The sequence below is a fragment of the Triticum aestivum genome, chromosome 3D, assembly GCF_018294505.1.
Source record: "Triticum aestivum cultivar Chinese Spring chromosome 3D, IWGSC CS RefSeq v2.1, whole genome shotgun sequence".
NCBI lineage: Eukaryota > Viridiplantae > Streptophyta > Magnoliopsida > Poales > Poaceae > Triticum > Triticum aestivum.
The window spans coordinates 33,788,678-33,810,982 of NC_057802.1; positions in this window are offsets into that span (position 1 = coordinate 33,788,678).

Here is a 22,305-nt window from a genome sequence, read left to right on the forward strand (position 1 = left end):
TGGTCCGGACCGCATCAGCGACCTCTCGGACGGTGTCATCGGTGAGATCATCTACCGTCTGTCCACTAAGGAAGGCGTTCGCACTCAAATCCTCGCACGTCGGTGGCGCCCTGTTTGGCGTGCCGCTCCTCTGAATCTCGACTGCCGTGAGATCCCTATCCCACGTCTTTTTAATCCTCTGGATCAAGTATGTTTCGAGTTGGTCACCGCGAACTCCGCCACACCGGAGGAACTCGTCTGCGTAACATACACTGGAACTTTTTTTAGAGGAGAACATGTCGGTGAAGATAATTCGTATGATGATTCGTACCTTCCAGAGGCCATCCTCCCCGTCCGTCAAACCGTAGTTCACCGCCTCTGCATCCGGCGTCCTACCTCCACTGTAGGCACTCCACAGTCGACGCCTGGCTTCGATCCCCAAGACTGAACAATCTCCAGGTGCTCGAGTTTTACTACCTGTTCCCACCATGCTTGTTACAACATGCCATAGTGCCATTCTCATGCCCTTCGCTCATGCCATCACCACCAGCATTAAACCCTCAGATTTCCTCCACTGTCCAAACCATCGCCTTTGCTCTTTGCAAGTTACCAGACAATTATGTACGGGCGCTTAAACTACCACTGCTCAGGAGACTCTCGCTAGTAGATGTTGATGTATCAGACGTCTCATTACAAAGCATCATTAGCTCTACTTATCCTACACTTGAGTCTCTGCTGCTTGTTTGGACAGTCAGGCACCATTGCATCAGAATAAACTCACCTAACCTTATAAGCATCGGCATTTCTGGTTACTATGGGAAAATTGTTATAGTAGATGCCTCGTCACTTCAACGGTTGCTTTGTGATGGTGCTTGCAAGAAGTTGCAGATAGTTGTCACCTCTACACCTAAACTGCAGGTCATGAGCAAATTATCTGATATTTTTAGTGAATCCAGCAACACAAATGAACGTATAATTATCCAGGTACTGACTTTCAACAATACTTTCACCTCCATTCATTGGTACAAACAAGTTCCATGCAATTCAACCTTTACTCTACTAATATTATGTTTTATTCTACATGAAGTGTTTGCCGACAGTCAGCACATCCACAGCGGTTCATTCTATCAAGACGTTGTCTATCAGCATGGACTATGACATACACGCAGTATTTTCCTTGGTGGAACACTTCCGAAGCTTGGAGAACTTGTATATCGAGGTGATGCTTCTCACACAAATTGTAAACACATACCGTGCATGGTGTAGAACTCCATTCATCAAAAGAAAAACGTCACTTACATTTGTATGTAATGGACAAAGTTGTATATAGTCATGGACCAGTATTAGGACAAAACTAAAAAAAAGCTTTTATCACAACAGAGGTTATAGAATTATTCCTTCACTTGCTCTCCCAACAGAATCACTCTTTATGGAGCTTAACCATTTCAAATCTTAATGTTTATTCAGGAAATAGCCTCTAACGAAGAAAGTCTTACGAACGACTATTTTTGCAAGAACCATCATGACGTTTGTTTGAAGTCACTGACGCTAGAAAGCTATGTTCAATGCGAGAAAAGCATTCGATTTGCGAAATTCTTTATTCTCAACGCAGCACAGCTGCAGACTATCAGGATCAAGTTTCTTCTTCAGGAAGACTTCACGGAAGAATTCTACAAATAGCAACAAGACGTGCTTCAGTGGGACAAAAAGGCTTCTAAACATGTTTCCCTTAGGTTGTCGCCAAGTTGCAACCACGGGAACTTGGATCTAAGGCACGCAAGCGTTGAGCACCTGGATTTAAAGGATCCATTCACTTGTAAGTGCTGAAAACAGTGCTGGAGTGAGATGTTGCCACCACTTTCCGGTTTGGAATTTACGTAGGTGTGGTGAAACATTGCCCGTACCTTTTTGCTCAATCTGTAACCTTGCCAACAGAAAATGCGGTATTTCGGTCTAAACGGTCTTTTGCTCATGCCGTACATTTCATTAGCTAAACGGGCTTGAAGTCTCTGCTGCCACGGCTATGTACGTTTGTGACTTTCTGTGTTAAAGTGATAAGAGTCACATGCACGGGCGTCAAATCCACAAAGGCATCGTGTGGTATTATATAGAGTCATGTTCGCTTGTGTCTGTTTTCCGAATGATTCAGTCCACTCGTTCAGACGGAGAGGCATGTATGAGAAGCCCATGGAGGCATACTTTAGTATTAGGCAGAGTCACGTTCATGCGTTTATTGCGCAGGCCACAAATTTCATTAGTTAAATGGAGTCTCTGCAGACACGGCTATGTACGTTTGTGACTTTCTGTGTTTCGGTGATAAGGGTCACAGGCACGGGCATCTAATACGCAAACGCATCGTGTGGTATTATATAGAGTCATGTTCGCTTGTGTTTGTGTTCCGAATGATTCAGTCGACTCGTTCAGACAGAGAGGCATGGACGAGAAGCCCATGGAGGCATACTCTAGTATTAGGCAGGGTCACAATCATGCATTTATTGCGCATGGTCAATGGTATTACACAGAGTCATGCTCGTCTGTGAGACTCGATCAGACGGAGATGCACGGGCGTCTAGCCCACGGAACTGAACCTTTGTCTTACGCACAGCCATGGGTGTTTACTCTGTGAGGCACGGAATTGCCTATATGAGAGACGCTGTCTTTAAAAGCTTATTTCCTTGTATTTAAAAGCACAGATGTGAAGTCCATACAGACACGGTTCCGTACGGAGTTGCGTCACGCTTCTTTCTTGATAGATGTGTCGACGTTCGTGGCTATCCGTGTTCCGGTGTCAAGGGTCACAAGCACAGGCATACAGCCCTCAAAGGCATGGCGTGCTATTACATAGTGTCATGCACAAAGGTTTTCTTATTGTGTTCCGAATGAGTCGGTGGACCCGGTCAACGGAGAGGCACGGACGTCAAGCCCACGGAGGCATAGTTTGTTCATGCCCGGAGTCATGTTTGCGTGTTTATTACGTAAACCTAATAGAATCGAGCGACTGTCCTTGTTACAATTGTTTTCGTTGTAAGATTGTAACTCAAATGCACGAAGGCGACTTTATGTGTTTAGTAGCGTCACGGTCCTTTACGCATGAAGACGACTTTCTGTGTGTCAGTGTTTCAGGTCACAGGCACGGTTGTCCAGCCCACAAACGCATGACCTATAATTATCCAGAGTCACCTTCGTGTCTGTTTTTGTCACCCGGAGAGGCACAATTGGGATGCCGAGGGAGACATGCTTGTGTTTTACGCGAAGTCACGTTCGTGCATTGATTGCAGAAACCCAACGTTTTGACGGGCGTCTCCTCCTATTCGGGTGTGAACGCCATGTGCCGCCGCTCCGGGAACCCAAGGGTCCAACAGGCGTCTCCTCCGGCGACGCTGCTCTGGCTCGTCGCCCGAGGCCAGGCTCTGGCTATTTAAGGCGGACGGACGGTGTCTCGAAACCCTAGCCACACACTCTTCCCCCCTTTGCCCGCCGCCAGGCCATCCATTCCTCTTGCTGCTCTCCATCCTGACCATCTCTGCCATGGCTGCGCAGGAGGAGACTGCTGCAGAACCCCGTGTCCAGACACTGGAGGGGATCAAGGCTGGCGAGGGTTCGTCATCTGTAAGTTCACTCTGCTTCCGCTTCATTCGTTTTTTCTTTTCGTCGGCTACTTGATTTAGTTTTGAAACGTTAATAAGCCAAACAGAATCTCGAAACCCTAGCCACATCCCCTTCCTCCTTTTTGTCCGCCTCCAGGCCATCCACTCCTCTTCGCTGTTCTCTATCCTTACACTTTACACCATGGCTGTGTAGGATGACACTAATCCGGAGCGCTGTGTCCAGACGAAGGAGGAGATCTCGGCTGGCGAGGCTTCCTCATCTGTAAGTTCTTTCTGGTTCGGCTTCATCAATTTTTTCTTTCTTTCCGCTACTTGATTTAGTTGTGAAACGTGGATTATTGTGGCGAGCTTCCTCCAAAGTTGATGAGGGTGCGTCCTGCCATCAATCTGACACCTTCTCCTTTGTCCAGGAGAAGAACCTGCTCGAGACTGCGCAAGCTCTCCTCTTGAAGGTTCATTCGTTTTTTCTTTCCGTCGGCTACTTGGTTTAGTTGTGAAACGTGAATAAGCCAGGCGGAATCTCGAAACCCTAGCCACATCCCCTTCCTCCTTTTTGTCCGCCTCCAGGCCATCCACTCCTCTTCGCTGTTCTCTATCCTTACACTCTACACCATGGCTGTGTAGGATGGCACTAATCCGGAGCGCTATGTCCAGACGAAGGAGGAGATCTCGGCTGGCGAGGCTATGTCATCTGTAAGTTCTCTCTGCTTCGGCTTCATCCATTTTTTCTTTCTTTCCGCTACTTGATTTAGTTGTGAAACGTGGATTATTGTGGCGAGCTTCCTCCAAAGTTGATGAGGGTGCATCCTGCCATCAATCTGACACCTTCTCCTTTGTCCAGGTGAAGAACATACTCGAGAAACTCCTGGAGACGACCACGAAGTTGGACGAGGAGAACAAAGCCACCATTGCACATCGTAAGGCTGAGAAAGCGCAGCTCGTCCTTCAGCGCGACAAGCTGAAGCTGGAATCATACGTTATGAAGAAACAAATAGAGGAACTTCGCACCGAGCAACCAAAAAAGAAGTCTCGCCGGACTAAGTACACAGCAGCGACACTGATCGTCGTATCTGAAGCCATTAAGCAGTGCACTAAAAGTTTCTTATTTTGTCTTGCGTTTCGTCATGTCGTCAGTAACTTTGATAACAAATGTGTTTTGCTTTTCTGGGTCACGTTCATTCCAAGTTTATGGCTACAGATGTGAACTTTAACGTAATGGCCCATTCGAGAGACGATGTTTTTAAAAGCATGGACATGAAGTCTCTACAGCCAAGGTTCTTTGTACCAGATAGAGTCATGTCTTGTGCACTCATGAAGGCGTGAACGTTCCTGCCCTTCTTTGTTTCAGTGTTTCGGGTCACAGGAACTGTCATAGAAGGAGCACGGTCGCCGCTTCCTTCTGCTACGACGATAAGCACACCACGAGAAGGCGGCGTCGCCGGCGGCGCCACTCTCGACATCTTGGTACTATAAGCAGCGCATTCCATCTCCACCTCCATTGCTGCGGTGGCGCTGCCTGCGACCAGTGTTCGGTGAGGTGGATCTGGAAGAGGCACGACGAGAAGCCCATGGAGGCATACTTCAGTACTAGGCAAAGTCACGTTCATATGATTATTGCGCAAACCGTACATTTCATTAGCTAAACGGGCTTGAAGTCTCTGCAGCCACGGTTACGTGCATTTGTGACTTTCTGTATTTCAGTGAAAAGGGTCGTAGACACGGGCGTCAAATCCACAAAGGCATCGTGTGGTATTATATAGAGTCATGTTCGCTTGTGTGTGTTCTGAAAGATTTAGTCGACTCGTTCAGACGGAGACGTACGGACAAGAAGCCCATAGAGGCATACTTTAGTATTAGGCAGGATCACAATCATGCGTTTATTGCGCATGGTCGATGGTATTACATGGAGTCATGCTCGCCTGTGAGACTCGATCAGACGGAGATGCACGGGCGTCTAGCCCACGGAACTGAACCTCTGTCTTACGCACAGCCACGGGCGTTTACTCTGGGAGGCATGGAATTGCCTATATGAGAACTGTGTTCGTATCGAGACATAATTGCAGATGTCACCACTGAGGAGCGTTTATTAAAAGCACAGGCTTGAAGTCACTGCAGACACGGTTACGTACGTTCGTCACTTGTGTCGTGTAGGCACGGACGAGAATCATGATCAGGGTCACAAGCACGGGCGTCAAATCCACAAAGGCATCGTGTGGTATTATATAGAGTCATGATCGCTTGTGTTTGTGTTCCGAATGATTCCATGGAGGCACGGACGAGAATCCCATGGAGGCATACTTTAGTATTAGGCAGGGTCACATTCATGCGTTTATGACGCAAACCCAACAGAATTGGGTTCCGATATGAACACTCACTGTTTACTTTGTGAGGCAATGAGTGGCAGATTTAGGAGACGTTGTTTTAAAAAGAACAAGCGTGAAGTCTCTACAGTCACCATTCTGTACCAAGTAGCGACATGTCTTGTGTACTCAAGAAGGCATGGTCGTGGCTTTCCGTGTTACAGTGTTTGTCCGGCAAAAGATAGTCAAGGAGGAGAAGCACTACTCTACCTCCAACACAGGCACGATTAAACATGCATTCTATGCATGATAGATGCATACGAGAGGCATGGCCGTAGATGCAACACACGCATGGTTACACATACATCATGCTTCCCTCTATTCCAAAAAACAATCTACTTTGTGTCTTTTTATAATGATGCCACACAACATTTTATAGTTCCCGCGACTGTACAAAGGCACAGAACTTCACATTTGACACAGCGGTAGACAACTCACTCACTATGACATGTTGTAGCATCAACAAGTAGAGATAAAACTAGATTCATTTTATCCTACGCAAGGTCCAAACAGTACGACGGTTGTTTGACAATGTTTACACAGAACCAGAGCTCAAAACATCACAACAACAAATAACTCAACAAGCTTGAACAACTAACCCGACACCTGATATCAGCATCCACACCTGAATGGATCCGTCAAATCCAGATAGTCAACAGTCCTCTTTTTTAAATCCGGACGGACACAGCTACAACTTGATGATAATTTAAGACGAGCGCATTTGGAAGCCTTTTTGTGCCACTTTAGAACCCTTTGTTGCTCTTTGTAAAATACTCCGTGAACTCTTCTGGAGGGGAGATAAACTTAATGTTGATGGTCTCCAGATCCTTCGCACCCAGAACAAAGAACATCGCAAATTCAATGTTACTCTGCGAGGAAACATAATCTTCAAGCGTTACTCTCTTCACACAAATGTCGTGATGTTTGACAAATTGCGGGTGCTTAAGACGCCATTTGCTCTTTTCACCATGAAGAATCAACCGTCCCTAAAAACAAATATTAAAGGTTGAAAATACTTAGCGTCTATAAAAAGACATATGGAGCATCAAAAAACCAAATGAAACAATTAATTCTACCAATTCCATAACAAGAAATTTGACATAGACTTGCCTAGATATGGATGTATCCAACAGTAAATCATGTGTAGATACTGGTGCATCCATTCCAGCAAAATTTAAGACAAGCATTTTGAAAATGGAAGGAGTACTACAGTATTCATATTTCTGAAGATCATCACCTCGACAAACAAGTTCTCGAGTTTCGGAAAAATTTCCAACAAGCAAACGACGAGGTCCACTTTAAATTCCATGTAGATACGCAAGGTCTTGACAGATTGCTGCATTGTCGTTAGACTGGCTGCCTCCAAACCCTTCATGAAAATTAACAGAAGATGCATCATAAAATTAATAGAATAAAGGTTGGATGACATGAAACTTGTTTCCTTTCAAAGAAAAGACAGTTCAGAAGATTGTGAAAACTCAGTACCGCAAAACATGTGAGACCATACACATCTATCCATTTATCCAGTTCAGGCGCAGAGACACGGGTTACCTCCAAGTCCTCACCCTGCACGAAGCAAAGAACATAGATCATCAAATTAATAGAACAAACATCAAAACAAGTGCAGCTGTGTTGCAGTATCATGGAAAGTCAGTACCTGAAAACTTATGAAGGGAGACACGAAAATGAATTTACCCAGCGTCTCTAGTTTAGGTGCAAAGACAACGGTTATCAACGAGTCACCGACCTGAATATCGTGGATCAACCGTTGAAGCAAAGGGGCATCCTCAATAATGAGTTCGCCGCGTGAACAATGAACACCGATGCTTACAAGGTTACGAGACTTTATTGTGATGCGACCAACTCCCCCACCGCGTGAACAACGAATGCCGATGCTTACAAGGTTACGAGACTTTATTGTGATGCGACCAACTCCCCCACTGCAAACAAGCAGCAGCGACCAACTCCCCCACTGCGATCAACTTCCACAAGTGACAGTCTTTTCACCAACGGTAGCTTAAGCGTCCCTACATAATTGTCTGGTATTTGGCAAAGAGCAAAGCCGAGGGTGTGCAAAGAGGAGGAAAACCGAAACACGGACTCCGGAGCTGAGGGCGTAGATGAAGTGCATACATCCAGTGGTGTGACCTCTTGCATCACGAATTCTGGGAACAGATAGTAGAACTCAAGAACCTGGAGATTGTCCAGCTTCCAGGATCGGAGCCAGGCATCAAGGGTGGAGGGTCTGCAGCACAGGTAGCACGCCGGGATAGAGAGGCAGCTAACCGAGCCCTGGTGGGCGGACATGATGGATTCCGGGAGACTGACAACATCAGCAAAAGAGTTTTGAGAGCGCCGAATTCCGAAATAGCATTTACGGACGTACTCCTCAGTGAAGGTGGACAGCCTAGATGTGGTCTCAATATGAACTGTTTCTCCATCGTTAAAAAGACGTGCGACAGAAATCTCGCGGCAGTCGATATTCAGAGGAGTGATGGGCCATAGAGGACGCCAGCGACGTGCGAGGATTCGAGTACGAATGCCCGCCTTGATGGGGAGACGTGAGATGATCTCACCTAGGAGGGCGTCGGGGAGATCGCCGACGAGATCCGGACAAGACTCCCGTTCTTCCTCCTTGGATGACCGCTTCCCTCCCCTCCGGCGACCAGCACACCACCAGAAGGCGGCGCCGCCGGTGGCGCCACTCTAGCCTTCTTGGAGCTACGAGCACCGCATTCCATCTCCACCTCCATTGCTTGGATGGCACCGCCCACGACCAGTGCTCGGTGAGGTGGATCTGAAAAAATGGATTACAGCCTGTCGACCCACGAAAGGACTTAAACACCGACGACGGGGAACAGAGGGGTCCACATTAGTTATCTTTTTTTTACGGGAGGCTCCGGTTTAGTTGCTACTCGTAACAAGTAAATGGTAGATGGCTGCTTGAAGCATTAAATAGAACCACGGCTTTCATCGCAGGAGATGCACTATTGTACATTCGGGAGGCAAGGTCCTTTCTGTGCTTAGTAGCGTCATGGTCCTTTACGCATGAAGGCGACTTTTCTGTGTGTCAATGTTCCAGAGTCACGTTTCTATCTACCAGAGAGGCACGGTCGGGAGGCCCAGGGAGGCATGCTTGAGGTTTACGCGGAGTCACATTTGGGAGGCCCAGAGTTACGCGGTCTCATGCTTGGACGTTCCTGGCTGCCTGTGTTTCAATGTTAAGGATAATAGGCATGGTGCCGTATAATATAGAGTCACGCTCTCTACTCGATCAAATGGAGATGCACGGGCGTTAAAGCCCACAAAGGCACCGTTAGGTCTTACGCACAGTCATGTCCGTTTCTTTAATTGCGGAAACCCAGCAGAATGGGTTCAAATGCGAAAACTCACTGTTTACTCTTTGAGGCACGGAATGGCCTGTTCGAGAGACACTGTTGTTGTATATTCTTCGCACCGTCGTGGGTCCCAGGAAGTCACGTCGTGATATTGTGAAGAGTCACGTTGAACCGTTCACAAGGACAGGCACACCCGTGATGCCCGGAGAGGCATGGTTATGCCTTACCAGAGTCACATTCATGCGTTTATTGCCGAAACCCAACGGTTCGATGGGCACCTCCCCGTATTCGGTTCTGAACGCCACGTGGAGCCGCTACGGAAACCCAATGGTCTGACGGGCGTCTCCTCCGGTGACGCCACTCTCGCTCGTCGCCCAAGGCCAGGCTCCACCTATTTAAGGCGGACGGACGGAGTCTCAAAACCCTAGCCACATCCTACTCCTCCCTTTGTCCGCCGCCAGGCCATCCATTCCTCTTGCTCATCTCTATTCACTGAGCATACAGCGTGCATTTCTCCACTGAAAAATTAAACCTACTTTATATATTTTAACCTGGGTGCCACAGCATTTTATAGTCCTTCGGCCCGTACAAAGCCGCAAAACCACACACCTCCTTCATGGCTGCACGCAACACAAAAACAGACAAGCCTACACATGGTGCAAAGACTACAACGGTTATCTGATAAAGTTTACATAAAACCCAAGCTCAAGAGAACGCAACAACAAATTACTCCATACACCTGGACAACTAACACAAGGCCTGATTTCAGCATCCACACGAGAACGGAACCGTCAAATCAAGGTATTCAACACTCCTCTTTGTTAAATCCGGATGCGTGTGGCTGCAAATTGATGATAATCTAAGACGTGCACGTTTAGAATCCCTTCTATGCCACTGCAGAACCCTTTCTTGCTTTTTGTAAAATACTCGTGTGAACTCTGCGGGAGGGGAGGTAAACTTAATGGTGATGGTCTCCAGATCCTTTGCAGTAAGAACAAAGAACTTCGCAAATTCAGAGTAACTCTCAGAGCGAACATAATCTTCCAGCGATACTGTTTTCAGATAAACATCGAGATCTTTGAGGAACTGCCGGTGCTTACGACGCCATTTGTTTTTTTCACCATCACAAATCACCGATCCCTAAAATATAAATGATCGGTTGAAAATACTTAGCGTCCATAAAAAGAGATACAGACCATCGAAAAACCAAATGAAACAATTAGTTCTACCACCTCCGTAACAAGAAGTTAGACATCGAGTTGTATATATATGGATGTATCCAACAATAAATCATGTGTAGATATGGGTGCATCAATTCCAGTCAAAATTAAGACAAGCATTTTGAAAAGGAACGAGTACTACAGTATGCACATTTCTGAAGATCATCACCTCGACAAACAAGGTATCCAGTTTTGGAAAGCATTGCAGCAATTCAAGGACGATGTCCACTTTATAATACATGTAGATAAGCAAGGTCTTGACAGACTGATGAATTGTTGTTAGACTGACTGCCTCCAAACCCTTCATGAAAATTAACAGAAGATGGATCACAAAACTAATAGAATAAAGGTTGGATGAAATAAAATTTGTTTCCTCACAAACAAAGTGAAGCTGGAAGTATCGTGAAAACTCAATACCTCAAGACACATGACAGGACATGGGTACGGTTCAGATGCAGAGACACCGGTTACCTCCAAGTCCTAACTCTGCATGAAGAATAGAACATAGACCATCAAATTAATAGAAAAAACATCAGAACAAGTGCAGCTCTGTTCCAGTATGAAGGAAAGTCAGTACCTCGAGAAATTCGAGGGAGACACGAACACGAATTCACCCAACGTCTCCAGTTTAGGTGAAGAGACAACGGTTGTCGAACAGTCGTCGACCAGATAATCAACAATCAACCGTCGAAGCGAAGGGGCATCCTCAATAATGAGTTCTCCGTGTGGACAACAAATGCCAATGCTTACAAGGTTAGACGAGTTTATTGTGACGCGACGACCTCCTCTATTGCAAACAAGCAGGAGAGACTGAAGTGCAGGGAAACTAGAGTGGATTATGCTTTGCAGCGACACGTCTGATATATCAGCTTCCACAAGCGAGAGTCTTTTCACAAGCGGTAGCTTAAGCGTCCCTACGTAATTGTCTGGTATTTGGCAAAGAGCAAAGGCGAGGGTGTGGAGAGAGGAGGAAAACCGAAACACGGACTCCGTGCCGAGGGCGTAGATGAAGTGCATAGATCCAGTAGTGTTACCTCTTGCGTCAGAAATCTTGGGAAGAGGTAGTAGAACTCAAGAACCTGGAGATTGTCCAGCTTCCAGGATCGGAGCCAGGCATCAACGGTGGAGGGTCTGCACTGCAGGTAGCACGCTGGGATAGAGAGGCGCCTAACAGAGCCAGCATGGCCGGACAGAATGGATTCCGGAAGACTGACCACATTACCGACAGGATTTCGACAGAGCCACGTTCTGGAATAGCATTTGCGAACGCGCTCCTTGGTGAAGGCGGACAGATGCAATATGGTCTCGATATGAACTGTTTCTCCATCGTTAAAAAGACGAGAGACAGAGATCTCGCGGCAGTCGAGATTCAGAGGAGCGTTGGGCCACAAAGGACGCCAGCGACGTGCGAGGATTCGAGTACGGATGCCATCCTTGATGGGAAGACGAGAGATGATCTCACCTAGGACGCCGTCGACGAGATCACTGATGTGGTCTGCACAACATCCCTCTTCTTCCTCCTCGGATCGAGAGGGAGCACGATCGCCGCTTCCATCTCCTCCGACGACCAGTGCACCACCAGAAGGCGGCGTCACTCTCGACCTCTTGATGCTACAAGGAGCGCTTTCCATCTCCACCTCCGTTGCTGGGGCGGCACCGCCCACGACCAGTGCTCACTGAGGTAGATCTGGAGAAATGGATTACATCCTGTCGACCCATGGAACGACTTAAATACCCACGATGGGGAGCGGAGGGGTCCACATTAATTACCTCGTTTTTGGGGGAGCGAGTACTCGTAACAAGTATAAAAGGTAGGTGGCTGCTTGAAACATTAAATGGAGCCACGGCTTTCAAGCCATGAGATGCACGGTTGAACACACAGACCAGGCACGGGCATGCCCCTCCGTGATTTAATTATTTACCACACACATTACTTTGAAGAATCTGTTCGACGCCGGAAAGACGATTCTACAGTCATCTTGCCTTTGTAAGCGCCAAAATTTTCCACGGGCACGTTTGACAATTAAGTAACCATAAAGACCGTTTCGAAGATAAGTAGATTCAAGGTTGTGCCTCTGCCTTGCAAATGATTCTGCCGAAAAACTCACAGACAAAAGCAAGCAAGTGAAGCGATGGCAGAGCCACGGTTTGTCAGCAACCACATACACGATCATGCCTTCATAGGAAAGTGATACGAGACGCACTGTTCTACCTGTCACACAGGCACGACCATCGCAAGCGCACGGTTGTCCATGTACCACAGAACAGTCGTGAAGTGATACGACACGCCTGTTCTACATGCCACACAGGCACACCTGCGATTCCACGTGCTTCAGTAGCACGTAAAGACGTGATTCTTTCACAGGAAACGTTGTGAACCTACTGCCAGGCACTATATCCATTCGTGAAACAGAAAAACAAACACAACCGTGATCCGTTGTGTTTGGAGTCTTTGCATCACAGAAACACGGCGCGAAGGCACACGAAGCACGATTGGACACGCATCGCAAGCATGGTTATGTGCTATATATTTCAATTACTTACAGACATGCATTCATAACAGAAGAACAGGTGTGAGAACAGGCGAGGCACCGTTACCACAAAAGCCACGGTTATGCGGCCCAAGAAGCACGACCCAGATTCTATGCTTAAAAACATTTTTGTTCCATGTCGGCGGGCATGACCATGCAACCGTCAGAGTCACGGTTGAACACTCACCAGTGGCATGGCCGTGGCTGCCTGTGCCCTTCAGTTATTTCTATCTCACTGTCACGCAGCAGAGAAGCATGCTTGTATGCTTACAACATCCAAGTTCAGAAACCGACGCGGCTGCACAAAACAACAAGAAAACATGTGCCTCTGATATTCTTCTCCGCCCAATAAAAATACATAAAGAACGAAACGGTTTTCTTATTAAATTTTTTTTGTTTCTATAGCTGCAGCAAATTAACTTACAAGCCGTTCTTATAACCACATCACGAAAAAATAAACAATCGACACCCGCCCGCCCTCCTCAGCGATCGCTTGCTATTTCATCGCTCCACGTGCGGCCTTGTTTTTGAATGTTCAGCGATCCTTCTACACACATTTGCCCGTCTCCACCCTTATGCGTAGCTATTCGAACTATTTACCTGAAAAATTATTACACACACATAAAAACCAAAAAACAAAGAGAAAGATTGCAGTCATAACTATTTTTTGCTTACGTCCTGTTTAAGTTGCATTATTACCTTTTAATTTTTCTATTCGTACTGTGCTCCGGTATGAAAAAGTCTCCACTCAGACCTTTCCTTTCTGAAAATGAACTGCGTAGATTCCGTGCCTTGTTCCGGGCTTCCCTGCACGCATTCTATGTGCCTAGCTTGTGTGATATTCGACTCTGGCGTAGGTCCAAGACTTTGGTAAATGCTCCCTGCTGTCAGTGGGGTCATTGGAGTTGCTGGCGTCTGACGTCTTCCTCCTGGGCTTGGAGTGCATTGTCCTGAGCCGTTTGATGTCCTCGATGGTGTTGTCGGTGTTGTCGGCCATTTCATTGACCTTGCCCTCTTCTCCTACTGCAATTTCCTATTCTCCTCTTCAATCCTCATCCTCTCCTGGACTTCTGGGTTATCCAGGCAGTTTGTTTTCCTGTGACCCTTTACTCCACACCGGCCGCACATGGATGCGGCTTTGTTTCCTTTTCCTTTCTTCTCAGAACCAGCTTTGATTCGATCTCCTTTTTTCGTGCCCTTTGAGCCACTCATGGGAGGGTTCTTGAGAGTTTCGGCAAGAATGGGTGTCTGGTTCCTCAGCAAGTGCCGCCATGACTTTTATTTTCATATCTACCATACACTCACGCAGCACACGGTATGCCTTCTCTTTTATGCAAGCATTTGAATAGATATCCGACAACTCAGCGTAAGCGAGGATGAATCTCATAGTTTCATTGTCTTGTGCTGTCATGCTATCACCTTGACATGTAGACAGAAGTTTCAGACTCTCTGATAGATTCCTGGTCCATCTGGGGATGATGAAGGATTTTGGAAGTTGATCGATCATGCCTGTTTGATCCATCACCTTAAGCACATGGCAGCACTGAATGCCAACCCTACTCATTTTCTTGCAGCTGCAACTGTATATTTCTTTTTGCTCATCCACATCTACCCTGACTCAGACCTATCAAATTCCTCGCCCGGATATGGTTTCCACACTTTTTTGCTAGGCTCAATAATCTTTTTAAAAAAATACTGCCTCCCCTTTGCCAGGTCAGAGCACTTGAAGTAAGTCCGGTTTTGTAGCATCAGCTGGAATTTCCTGAAAATTTCATTCGTGTATACTTGACTTGCTTGTCTTTCAATCGGAAAACCCGTCTCTAGTGATGGCGCCTTCTCTTCTGTTCGGTGTCTTTTCTTGTCAAGCGTGGCGAGGCAATTTTTCTGAATCATATGATACGCATGAACAAACCTTTTTATAGTGTCCTTGTGGTCGACGTAATTCTTCCACATCGAATTCGTGCTCTCACTGCGAGTGGTTGTTGACGAGAAAGGATAGAAGCAGTCCTTGAAGTAGGCCGGCACCCAAAATTTCGGAGTTCCCATAGCGTGTTCAGGTGTTTGTTGCCTTCCGCCTTGTGCACAGAAATTGCTGCTTTCCAGGCACGCTCAAACTCGTCTTGATCTAGTGAGTTTTTGACGATTCGAAATAAATCGTCAGACATCCCTGGGTGCTGCGCAAACACTACTGCGTTATTTTCCTTCAGGTTCTTCCTAATATGCCACCAGCAGAACCTGTGCCTCCTTCTCGGAAGAGCTTCCTTTATTGCAGTCTTCATCGCCTGGTCCTGGTCTGTTATTATGTATTTCGGCTCTTTACCTCCCATTGCCTAAACAAACATGCTTAGGAGCCACTTGAATGACCCTATTTTCTCATCCTTCAAAAGGCCTACTCCAAACAGGACGATCGACCCATGGTTGTCGACACCTATAATTGGTGCAAATGGCAAGCCATATATATTCGTAGAGAATGTCGTGTCAAAAGACATGAAATCTCCATATAGCTCATAATTCATCTTAGACAAGGAGTCTGTCCAGAACAGGCTGCGCACTACATTGTTCGATGTCTCTTCCACATGGTGGAATCCCGGCCTCCGCCTCTGCATATCGGCAAACAGTTTCATGGTGTCTTCGGTATCAGTGCCGCGCTCTCCAGCCCTGTCCCGGCATGCAATGTTGCTTATGTCAATCGTGTCAAACATAATTTCTCGCCTCGGTTTCCCCATGGCAGTAAAAATCTGCATGACCTTCCTTGGTTCTAACCTCGCCTTCTGCAGCACTTGTATAAAGAATTTCTCCTGAGGTGTCATCTTCTTATAGCATCTCATGAACTTCAGCATCCAATCGGACGGGTGAAGCTGGTGGTTGTGCTCTAGGTGCACGTTCTTCAGATACCATTTCCTCCTATCTGTATCCCTCTTGGCTGTTATTTGGACTGGGCAGCTTGTCCAGATCAAGCAGTTGCTCCTTCTCTCCTTAACATGTCTCTCAGTTATTTTATTCTGCCCTTCCTTGGTGCACTGAAACACCTGCTTGACAAGCTGCTGATCATATGTCGATCTTCTGCTCGTTGATCGGTTGGCAGCAAAGCCAACCTTTCTAGCATATCTGCAGAAAAAGAAAAAGCACTCATCCAATGATCCGAATACCATACCACCCTCTGGTTCGAGCACTTCGGTGACCTCCTGAATCGTTGGGTATATGCCTTCTTTGAACATGTCGTCCATTTCTTTCTCTACAATGGTCGGCGGCGCCATGATGATTCTGTCTACAATGTCTTCGTTCGTCTGATCGCATTCACTTCTGACGACATCAGTTTCATCGCCAGCCACAAGTCCTCTTGAAGTGGAGTTTCTGCTGCTCTGTTGTTTGTCACACGGAGCAGCATCGTTTCTACATGGCACGGTCAAATCCATAAATGAGACTTCCTCTCCACTATTGCATTGTGCGATGCTGCTCCCAGTTTCTCCGGCACTCGTGCAACCAAGGGACTGTCCTGCTTCTACCATGCAATCCGTGTTGGCGCTGTACGCTACTTGCTGTTGTGAACGTTGCGTTCCCTTCGAAATGGATGGAGAACTATGATATTTCCTTGCCTCATCTGTTATCCCCTCCGCCAAATCTTGAACACATGCCACGAAACAGAATTAGATGTCCAGAGCAGCATATGCATTTTTTTTAATTTCTAAACAAAAGATTTATATGACTCATCAGGGCTCATCTGGTATACCAAAACCAGACCCGTGCCTCTTCACCAAGTATAAGCGGTTCACCAGAGGCACTGTTCACATTACACCCAGCAGCACGAATATGACCAAGCTACACACACATCTGGACAAAGAGGCACATATGTGCTTCTGTTTACACCATACAACCGGAGAGGCACAACAACATCCTATACAAAAGAATAACTGCACATACAGCCGTACCAGACGGACAACCGTCCTCCTGTTTTGCACTTCACCCTATTCTTCCATAAAATTGTTTGTGTGTTGAATTGAAAAAGCATAGTTCCGACGTCACCTTTGTTTTCCCATGCCTCTCTTGTCCAGCAAATCTTGGCGACAACCTCCGTGCATTGGTGATTTTGCTGACGATTCTGAATGCCATCGGAGATCCTTTGGAAGGACCCCTCATGTTGAACGCCACAGGTGATCCTTTCAAAGGACCTTGCCTTGTGTTTTCATCGATTCGTGGACTACCGCAATACTTGCTTCCTTGCTCGTACACCTGCGTGTGCAAGATACTACAATTTGAATATACCAGATGAAAACAAAGAAAAAATTGCTCACAAAAAAATATAGATTTGCTTTAAATGTTGTTGCACATTCGTATTTGCTGTCACCTGTATTGCTTTCTGGTGCTGCTGTATGGTAGAGTTTATTGCTCCTATGTTTGATTTTGTCGTTGGGCTCTTCTTGCTTGTGCAAACAATACCGAATCCTTGAACACCAATGCTTTTGTTGCCAATGATCCTTCTGCTTGCATCAAACGAAATTTTGTTACCCTGTACCTCTTCATTATGACCGCCTACAAACGCTGGGCCGTCACAACGCCCGCTCTGCGCGTTTGTGGACATCTGTGTCTTCAAACCAAAAAATAATTAGAGGCACGTGCGAGTAAAACTTCCACGTACGTTCAAAACCAGCGTTTGAAGTTTTCATCGTTACCTGCACAATCTGCTTAGTGGAGTCTCTGCTGCTTAGAATGCTCCTCTTCGCATGTGTCTGTTGCACACCATGCTCCTGGTTGGGACATTTTCCAAGAACTTGTATCTCACTCTTGACTCCAATTATTCCAGCCCGCATGGCATGTGCGTGTTTGACAGCATCTGCATCCTTGATCTTCTTCTCGTTTTGTAGTATTTTTTTCTTCCACCTCTCAATACTCAACTGCAGAGTAGATGCACAGGATAAACAGATATTACAGCATTCATCCAGGATATATAAATCATTTTTGTTGTTGTTAATGATCTACTATTTGGTGTTCTCAGTGGTGGCACATTGACAGCAAACGTCCCAGAAATAAAACACCAAACACTAATGTTCAACTGCCTTACTATTACCTGCCTCCCATAATCCTTGCAGATGTCATTCAGAGAACGACCGTCCGTGTTGTCCTGACCAGATGACGCACTCCTGAACATCTGCCCGAAAAAGAGATGTAATAAATATAAAGGTTATAAACCTGCAGTATCAGTGTTGAAACTTTTCGAAGTCGATCTCAATCTTCCTTACTAACCTTTTACACTTACAATGCAACAGAGATATATTTTTAGTTTTATATAATTGACATATATAAATATATACATAAATTAATTTTTAATTAAACTACAACCTCAACCAAAGTGAGATCCTCTGATGCTAATTTGTTTGTGCAACACTTAACACAAAGATAACCATGAAACCTAACAAAAGTAACAAGCTCGTATTTCAAGGACGAGAGTACACAAAACAAAAAATAAACTCAAATCAGAGCTACAGTGTAAAACTAAACAGTTTTATTCTATGAATCCCAACCACAACAAATTCATCAACGCATTGAATCTCGTGTATCAGGAATCGCCACACAAAAAGTGCGTTGATAAATTTTTTACTAACCTTTGATTGCCGAATCTTATGCGCTGATTGTTCGGAACTCACACCTTTCTTAATTGTGGCGGGATCTGCTTCCCTGCAGTTTGTCAGCGATCTCCTTCAATGATTTTGAATCTGAGAGAGAGAGAAAAGAGAAAGAGAGAGGGAGAGAGAGAGAAAAAAGAGAGAGGCTACTTCGATTTTTTACGTGCAGGAGAAGAATAACCTGTTAGGTGGGGTGAGTTTTGCGACGCATGAGAGATGGGCATGTTTCTTGGGTGTGACGAGATGGGTAGGTCAACTTCACTTGACCGTCGACGAGACTGACAAGTGGGCTCTCAGTTACTAATTCCTCTAAGTCTCTCACTAACTTGTGGGATCGGCCTTATATGAGTCCTACGAGGAGTACCGCCATCTGAGGTGAGAAAATTTGGTAAGTGGACTTCAAAGTCATACTGACATGTGGGCTCTCAAATAGTTCCTCCAAGTATTTGACTAACTTGTGGTTCGTCCGCAGATGAGTTCCAGATCTCTCTCCATCTAGCATCAGTGGCGACAGGCGAGGCATATTCTGGCTCTCCAAAGGAAAGCCAATCCTGATCCCTCCGCAGAGTTGGCTCGTCACTGAAAAATTATCGGTCTCCTTCATCTCACTCGCCATGGATCTCCTGTTCAGGTAATTCATTGCATCCTCACCATGATTATGCCACTGATTCAATGTTTGAACAAAAAAATTACCGGTGCTAGCAATTCCGCGGGCTGCGTACACACCGCATGTGCGCACACAGCAGGTGGGGCGCGATTTGAATATCGGTTCCGGATCCAATTATGTTCAGCTAGTCCGTGCTGAAACTGTTGCGCCGTGTTCACGGGAGACGGGTTATGGATTTAATTAAGACACAACTGACAACACTTTAATCCTGCCAACTGCATGTTTGCGCCATGGTTTTGCTAAGTTGAGTTATATCTCCAGCCATGCAAAACTTAAGCACTCTCATGACCACAGATTATATTAGTTGCAGAACTCAATGAGACTGCAGTCAAAATTCACTATCATGATCCCTAAGACGAGGTCACAGCTCAAATAACTGTATAGATCCGCAATTTATAGCAGGGATCCAAAGGACTTACGTTCATTTTTGCAAAAGAGTTACTAACCCAGAGGTAGAATCCGCCTTAGCTGACAAATCTGTTGATGATGGTCTCACATGGACTGCTAACAACAATCTTACACAGCTGACCTGGTAACGATGATGTCTCATGACCTCTTATGTAGAGATCGATGAGATGGACTCCACTCCACAGCTGTCGGAGACTTGGTCTCAGTCTGTCGATGGCACAGAGATTGTCACGCAAGATTTCATGGTTCATTACCAACTAGAGGCAGAGAGACTACGGATCGAGTTAAAACGTGCAGCACACAAAAAGCTTGTTGAGGAGTACAGGAGAAAGAAGTAGCTTGCTGCCTCGAAGTAGGTTTTTTTCATGCATCTCGCGTGTGTCATTGAAATTTCTTTGGAAATCAATGCCTCTCATTCTAGCTGCATTTTTAATCACGGCTTAAATATTTGTGTTTGTTTTGCTGACTCGGCGTTTATATGTAAGCTTCTCCCAGAGAAGCATGTGGTTCAACAATACATTTGTTAAAGGTCATTTCTTATCTTTGTCCACAGAGCTGTTTCAATGGGTGAATATGAAGAAGAGTTCAGCACAAAGCTAAGCTTGCAGAAATTCATTGTTGTCTGTGCAAAGCTAACAGAACCACAAAAGCAGCTTCTCAGAGATATTGGTTTTGGATTCATTCTCAGTCTGTGCTGCCGCGAGCTTCCAAGGTGTTTCATCCGCTGGCTTGTCCGCTATTTTGATTGCCCTTCCAGGTGTTACATACTGCCTAGTGGATACAGATTCCTTATCAACTCATACACAGTACACCGGATCCTAGGAATTCCACCGGGCGGGCAGATTATCCCTAGAAACTGCTCAAAAGCTTTCAGATGTCAGGTTAAGTCTGATACTCGGTGTGCTGGGCACGCTCCAAACATTAGAGAGTTAACTGATCTCATAACCCCGGAGCTAACAGGAGAAGTGTTTCAGCGGGTTTTCATGATGTTTGCAACAGCGGTATTTCTATGCCCACCAACATATGATTGCGTTAACCCCGACTACTTAGCCGCACTAGAAGGACCAGCAAGTAACATATCATCATATGATTGGTCCAATGTTGTCACAGAGAAATTGGTGGCATCACTGCAGTGTTGGGGATCGTTGCAGAAATTAAAAAAAATTCTATGCATCACCAGGATCAATCTATGGAGAGACTAGCAACGAGAGAGAGGGGAGTGCATCTTCATACCCTTGAAGATCGCGATGCGGAAGCATTACAAGAATGCGGATGAAGGAGTCGTACTCGCAGCGATTCAGATCGCGGTTGATTCCGATCTAGCGCCGAACAACGGCGCCTCCGCGTTCAACACACGTACAGCCCGGGGACGTCTCCTCCTTCTTGATCCAGTAAGGTGAGAGGAGAAGTTGAGGGAGAGCTCCGGCAGCACGACGGCGTGGTGATGGAGCTTGCAGTTCTCCGGCAGGGCTTCGCCAAGCACTACGGAGGAGGAGGAGGTGTTGGGGAGGGAGAGGGCTGCGCCAGGGGAAGGGGTCCGGCTCCCATGCGCCTCCCCACTATATATAGGGGTGGAGGGGGCTGGTTTCTTGCCCTCCAAGTCCATTGGGGGCATTGGCAAAGGTGGGGGAAAGAAATTCCATCATTTCCCTTCCCCACCGATTGTTATCCCCCCTTTTTAGGGATCTTGACCTTATCCCTTCGGGATATGATCTTATTCCTTCTAAGGGGGGATCTTGGTGCGCCTTGACCAGGGGTTTGGGGCCTTGCCCCCACTACCCACGTTCATGTGGGTCCCCCCATGCAGGTGGTCCCCACTCCGGAAGCTTCTAGAACCTTCCCGGTACAATACCGAAAAATCCCGAACATTTTCTGGTGGCCAAAATAGGACTTCCCATATATAAATCTTTACCTCCTGACCGTTCTGGAACTCCTCGTGACGTCCAGGATCTCATCCGGGAATCCGAACTACATTCGGTAACTGCACACTAATTCCCATAACAACTCTAGCGTCACCGAACCTTAAGTGTGTAGACCCTACAGGTTCGGGAATCATGCAGACATGACTGAGACAACTCTCTGGCCAATAACCAACAGCGTGATCTGGATACCCATGTTGGCTCCCACATGTTCCACGATGATCTCATCGGATAAACCACGATGTCGGCGATTCAATCAATCCTGTATGCAATTCCCTTTTTCAATCGGTACGTTACTTGCCCGAGATTCGATTGTCGGTATCCCAATACCTCGTTCAATCTCGTTACCGGCAAGTCACTCTACTTGTTCGTAATGCATGATCCCGCGACTAACTACTTAGTCACATTGAGCTCATTATGATGATGCATTACCGAGTGGGCCCAGAGATACCTCTCCGCCATACGGAGTGACAAATCCCAGTCTCGATTCGTGCCAACTCAACAGACACTTTTGGAGATACCTGTAGTGTACCTTTATAGCCACCCAGTTTCGTTGTGACGTTTGGCACACCCAAAGCATTCCTACGGTATCCGGGAGTTGCACAATCTCATGGTCTAAGGAAATGATACTTGACATTAGAAAAGCTTTAGCAG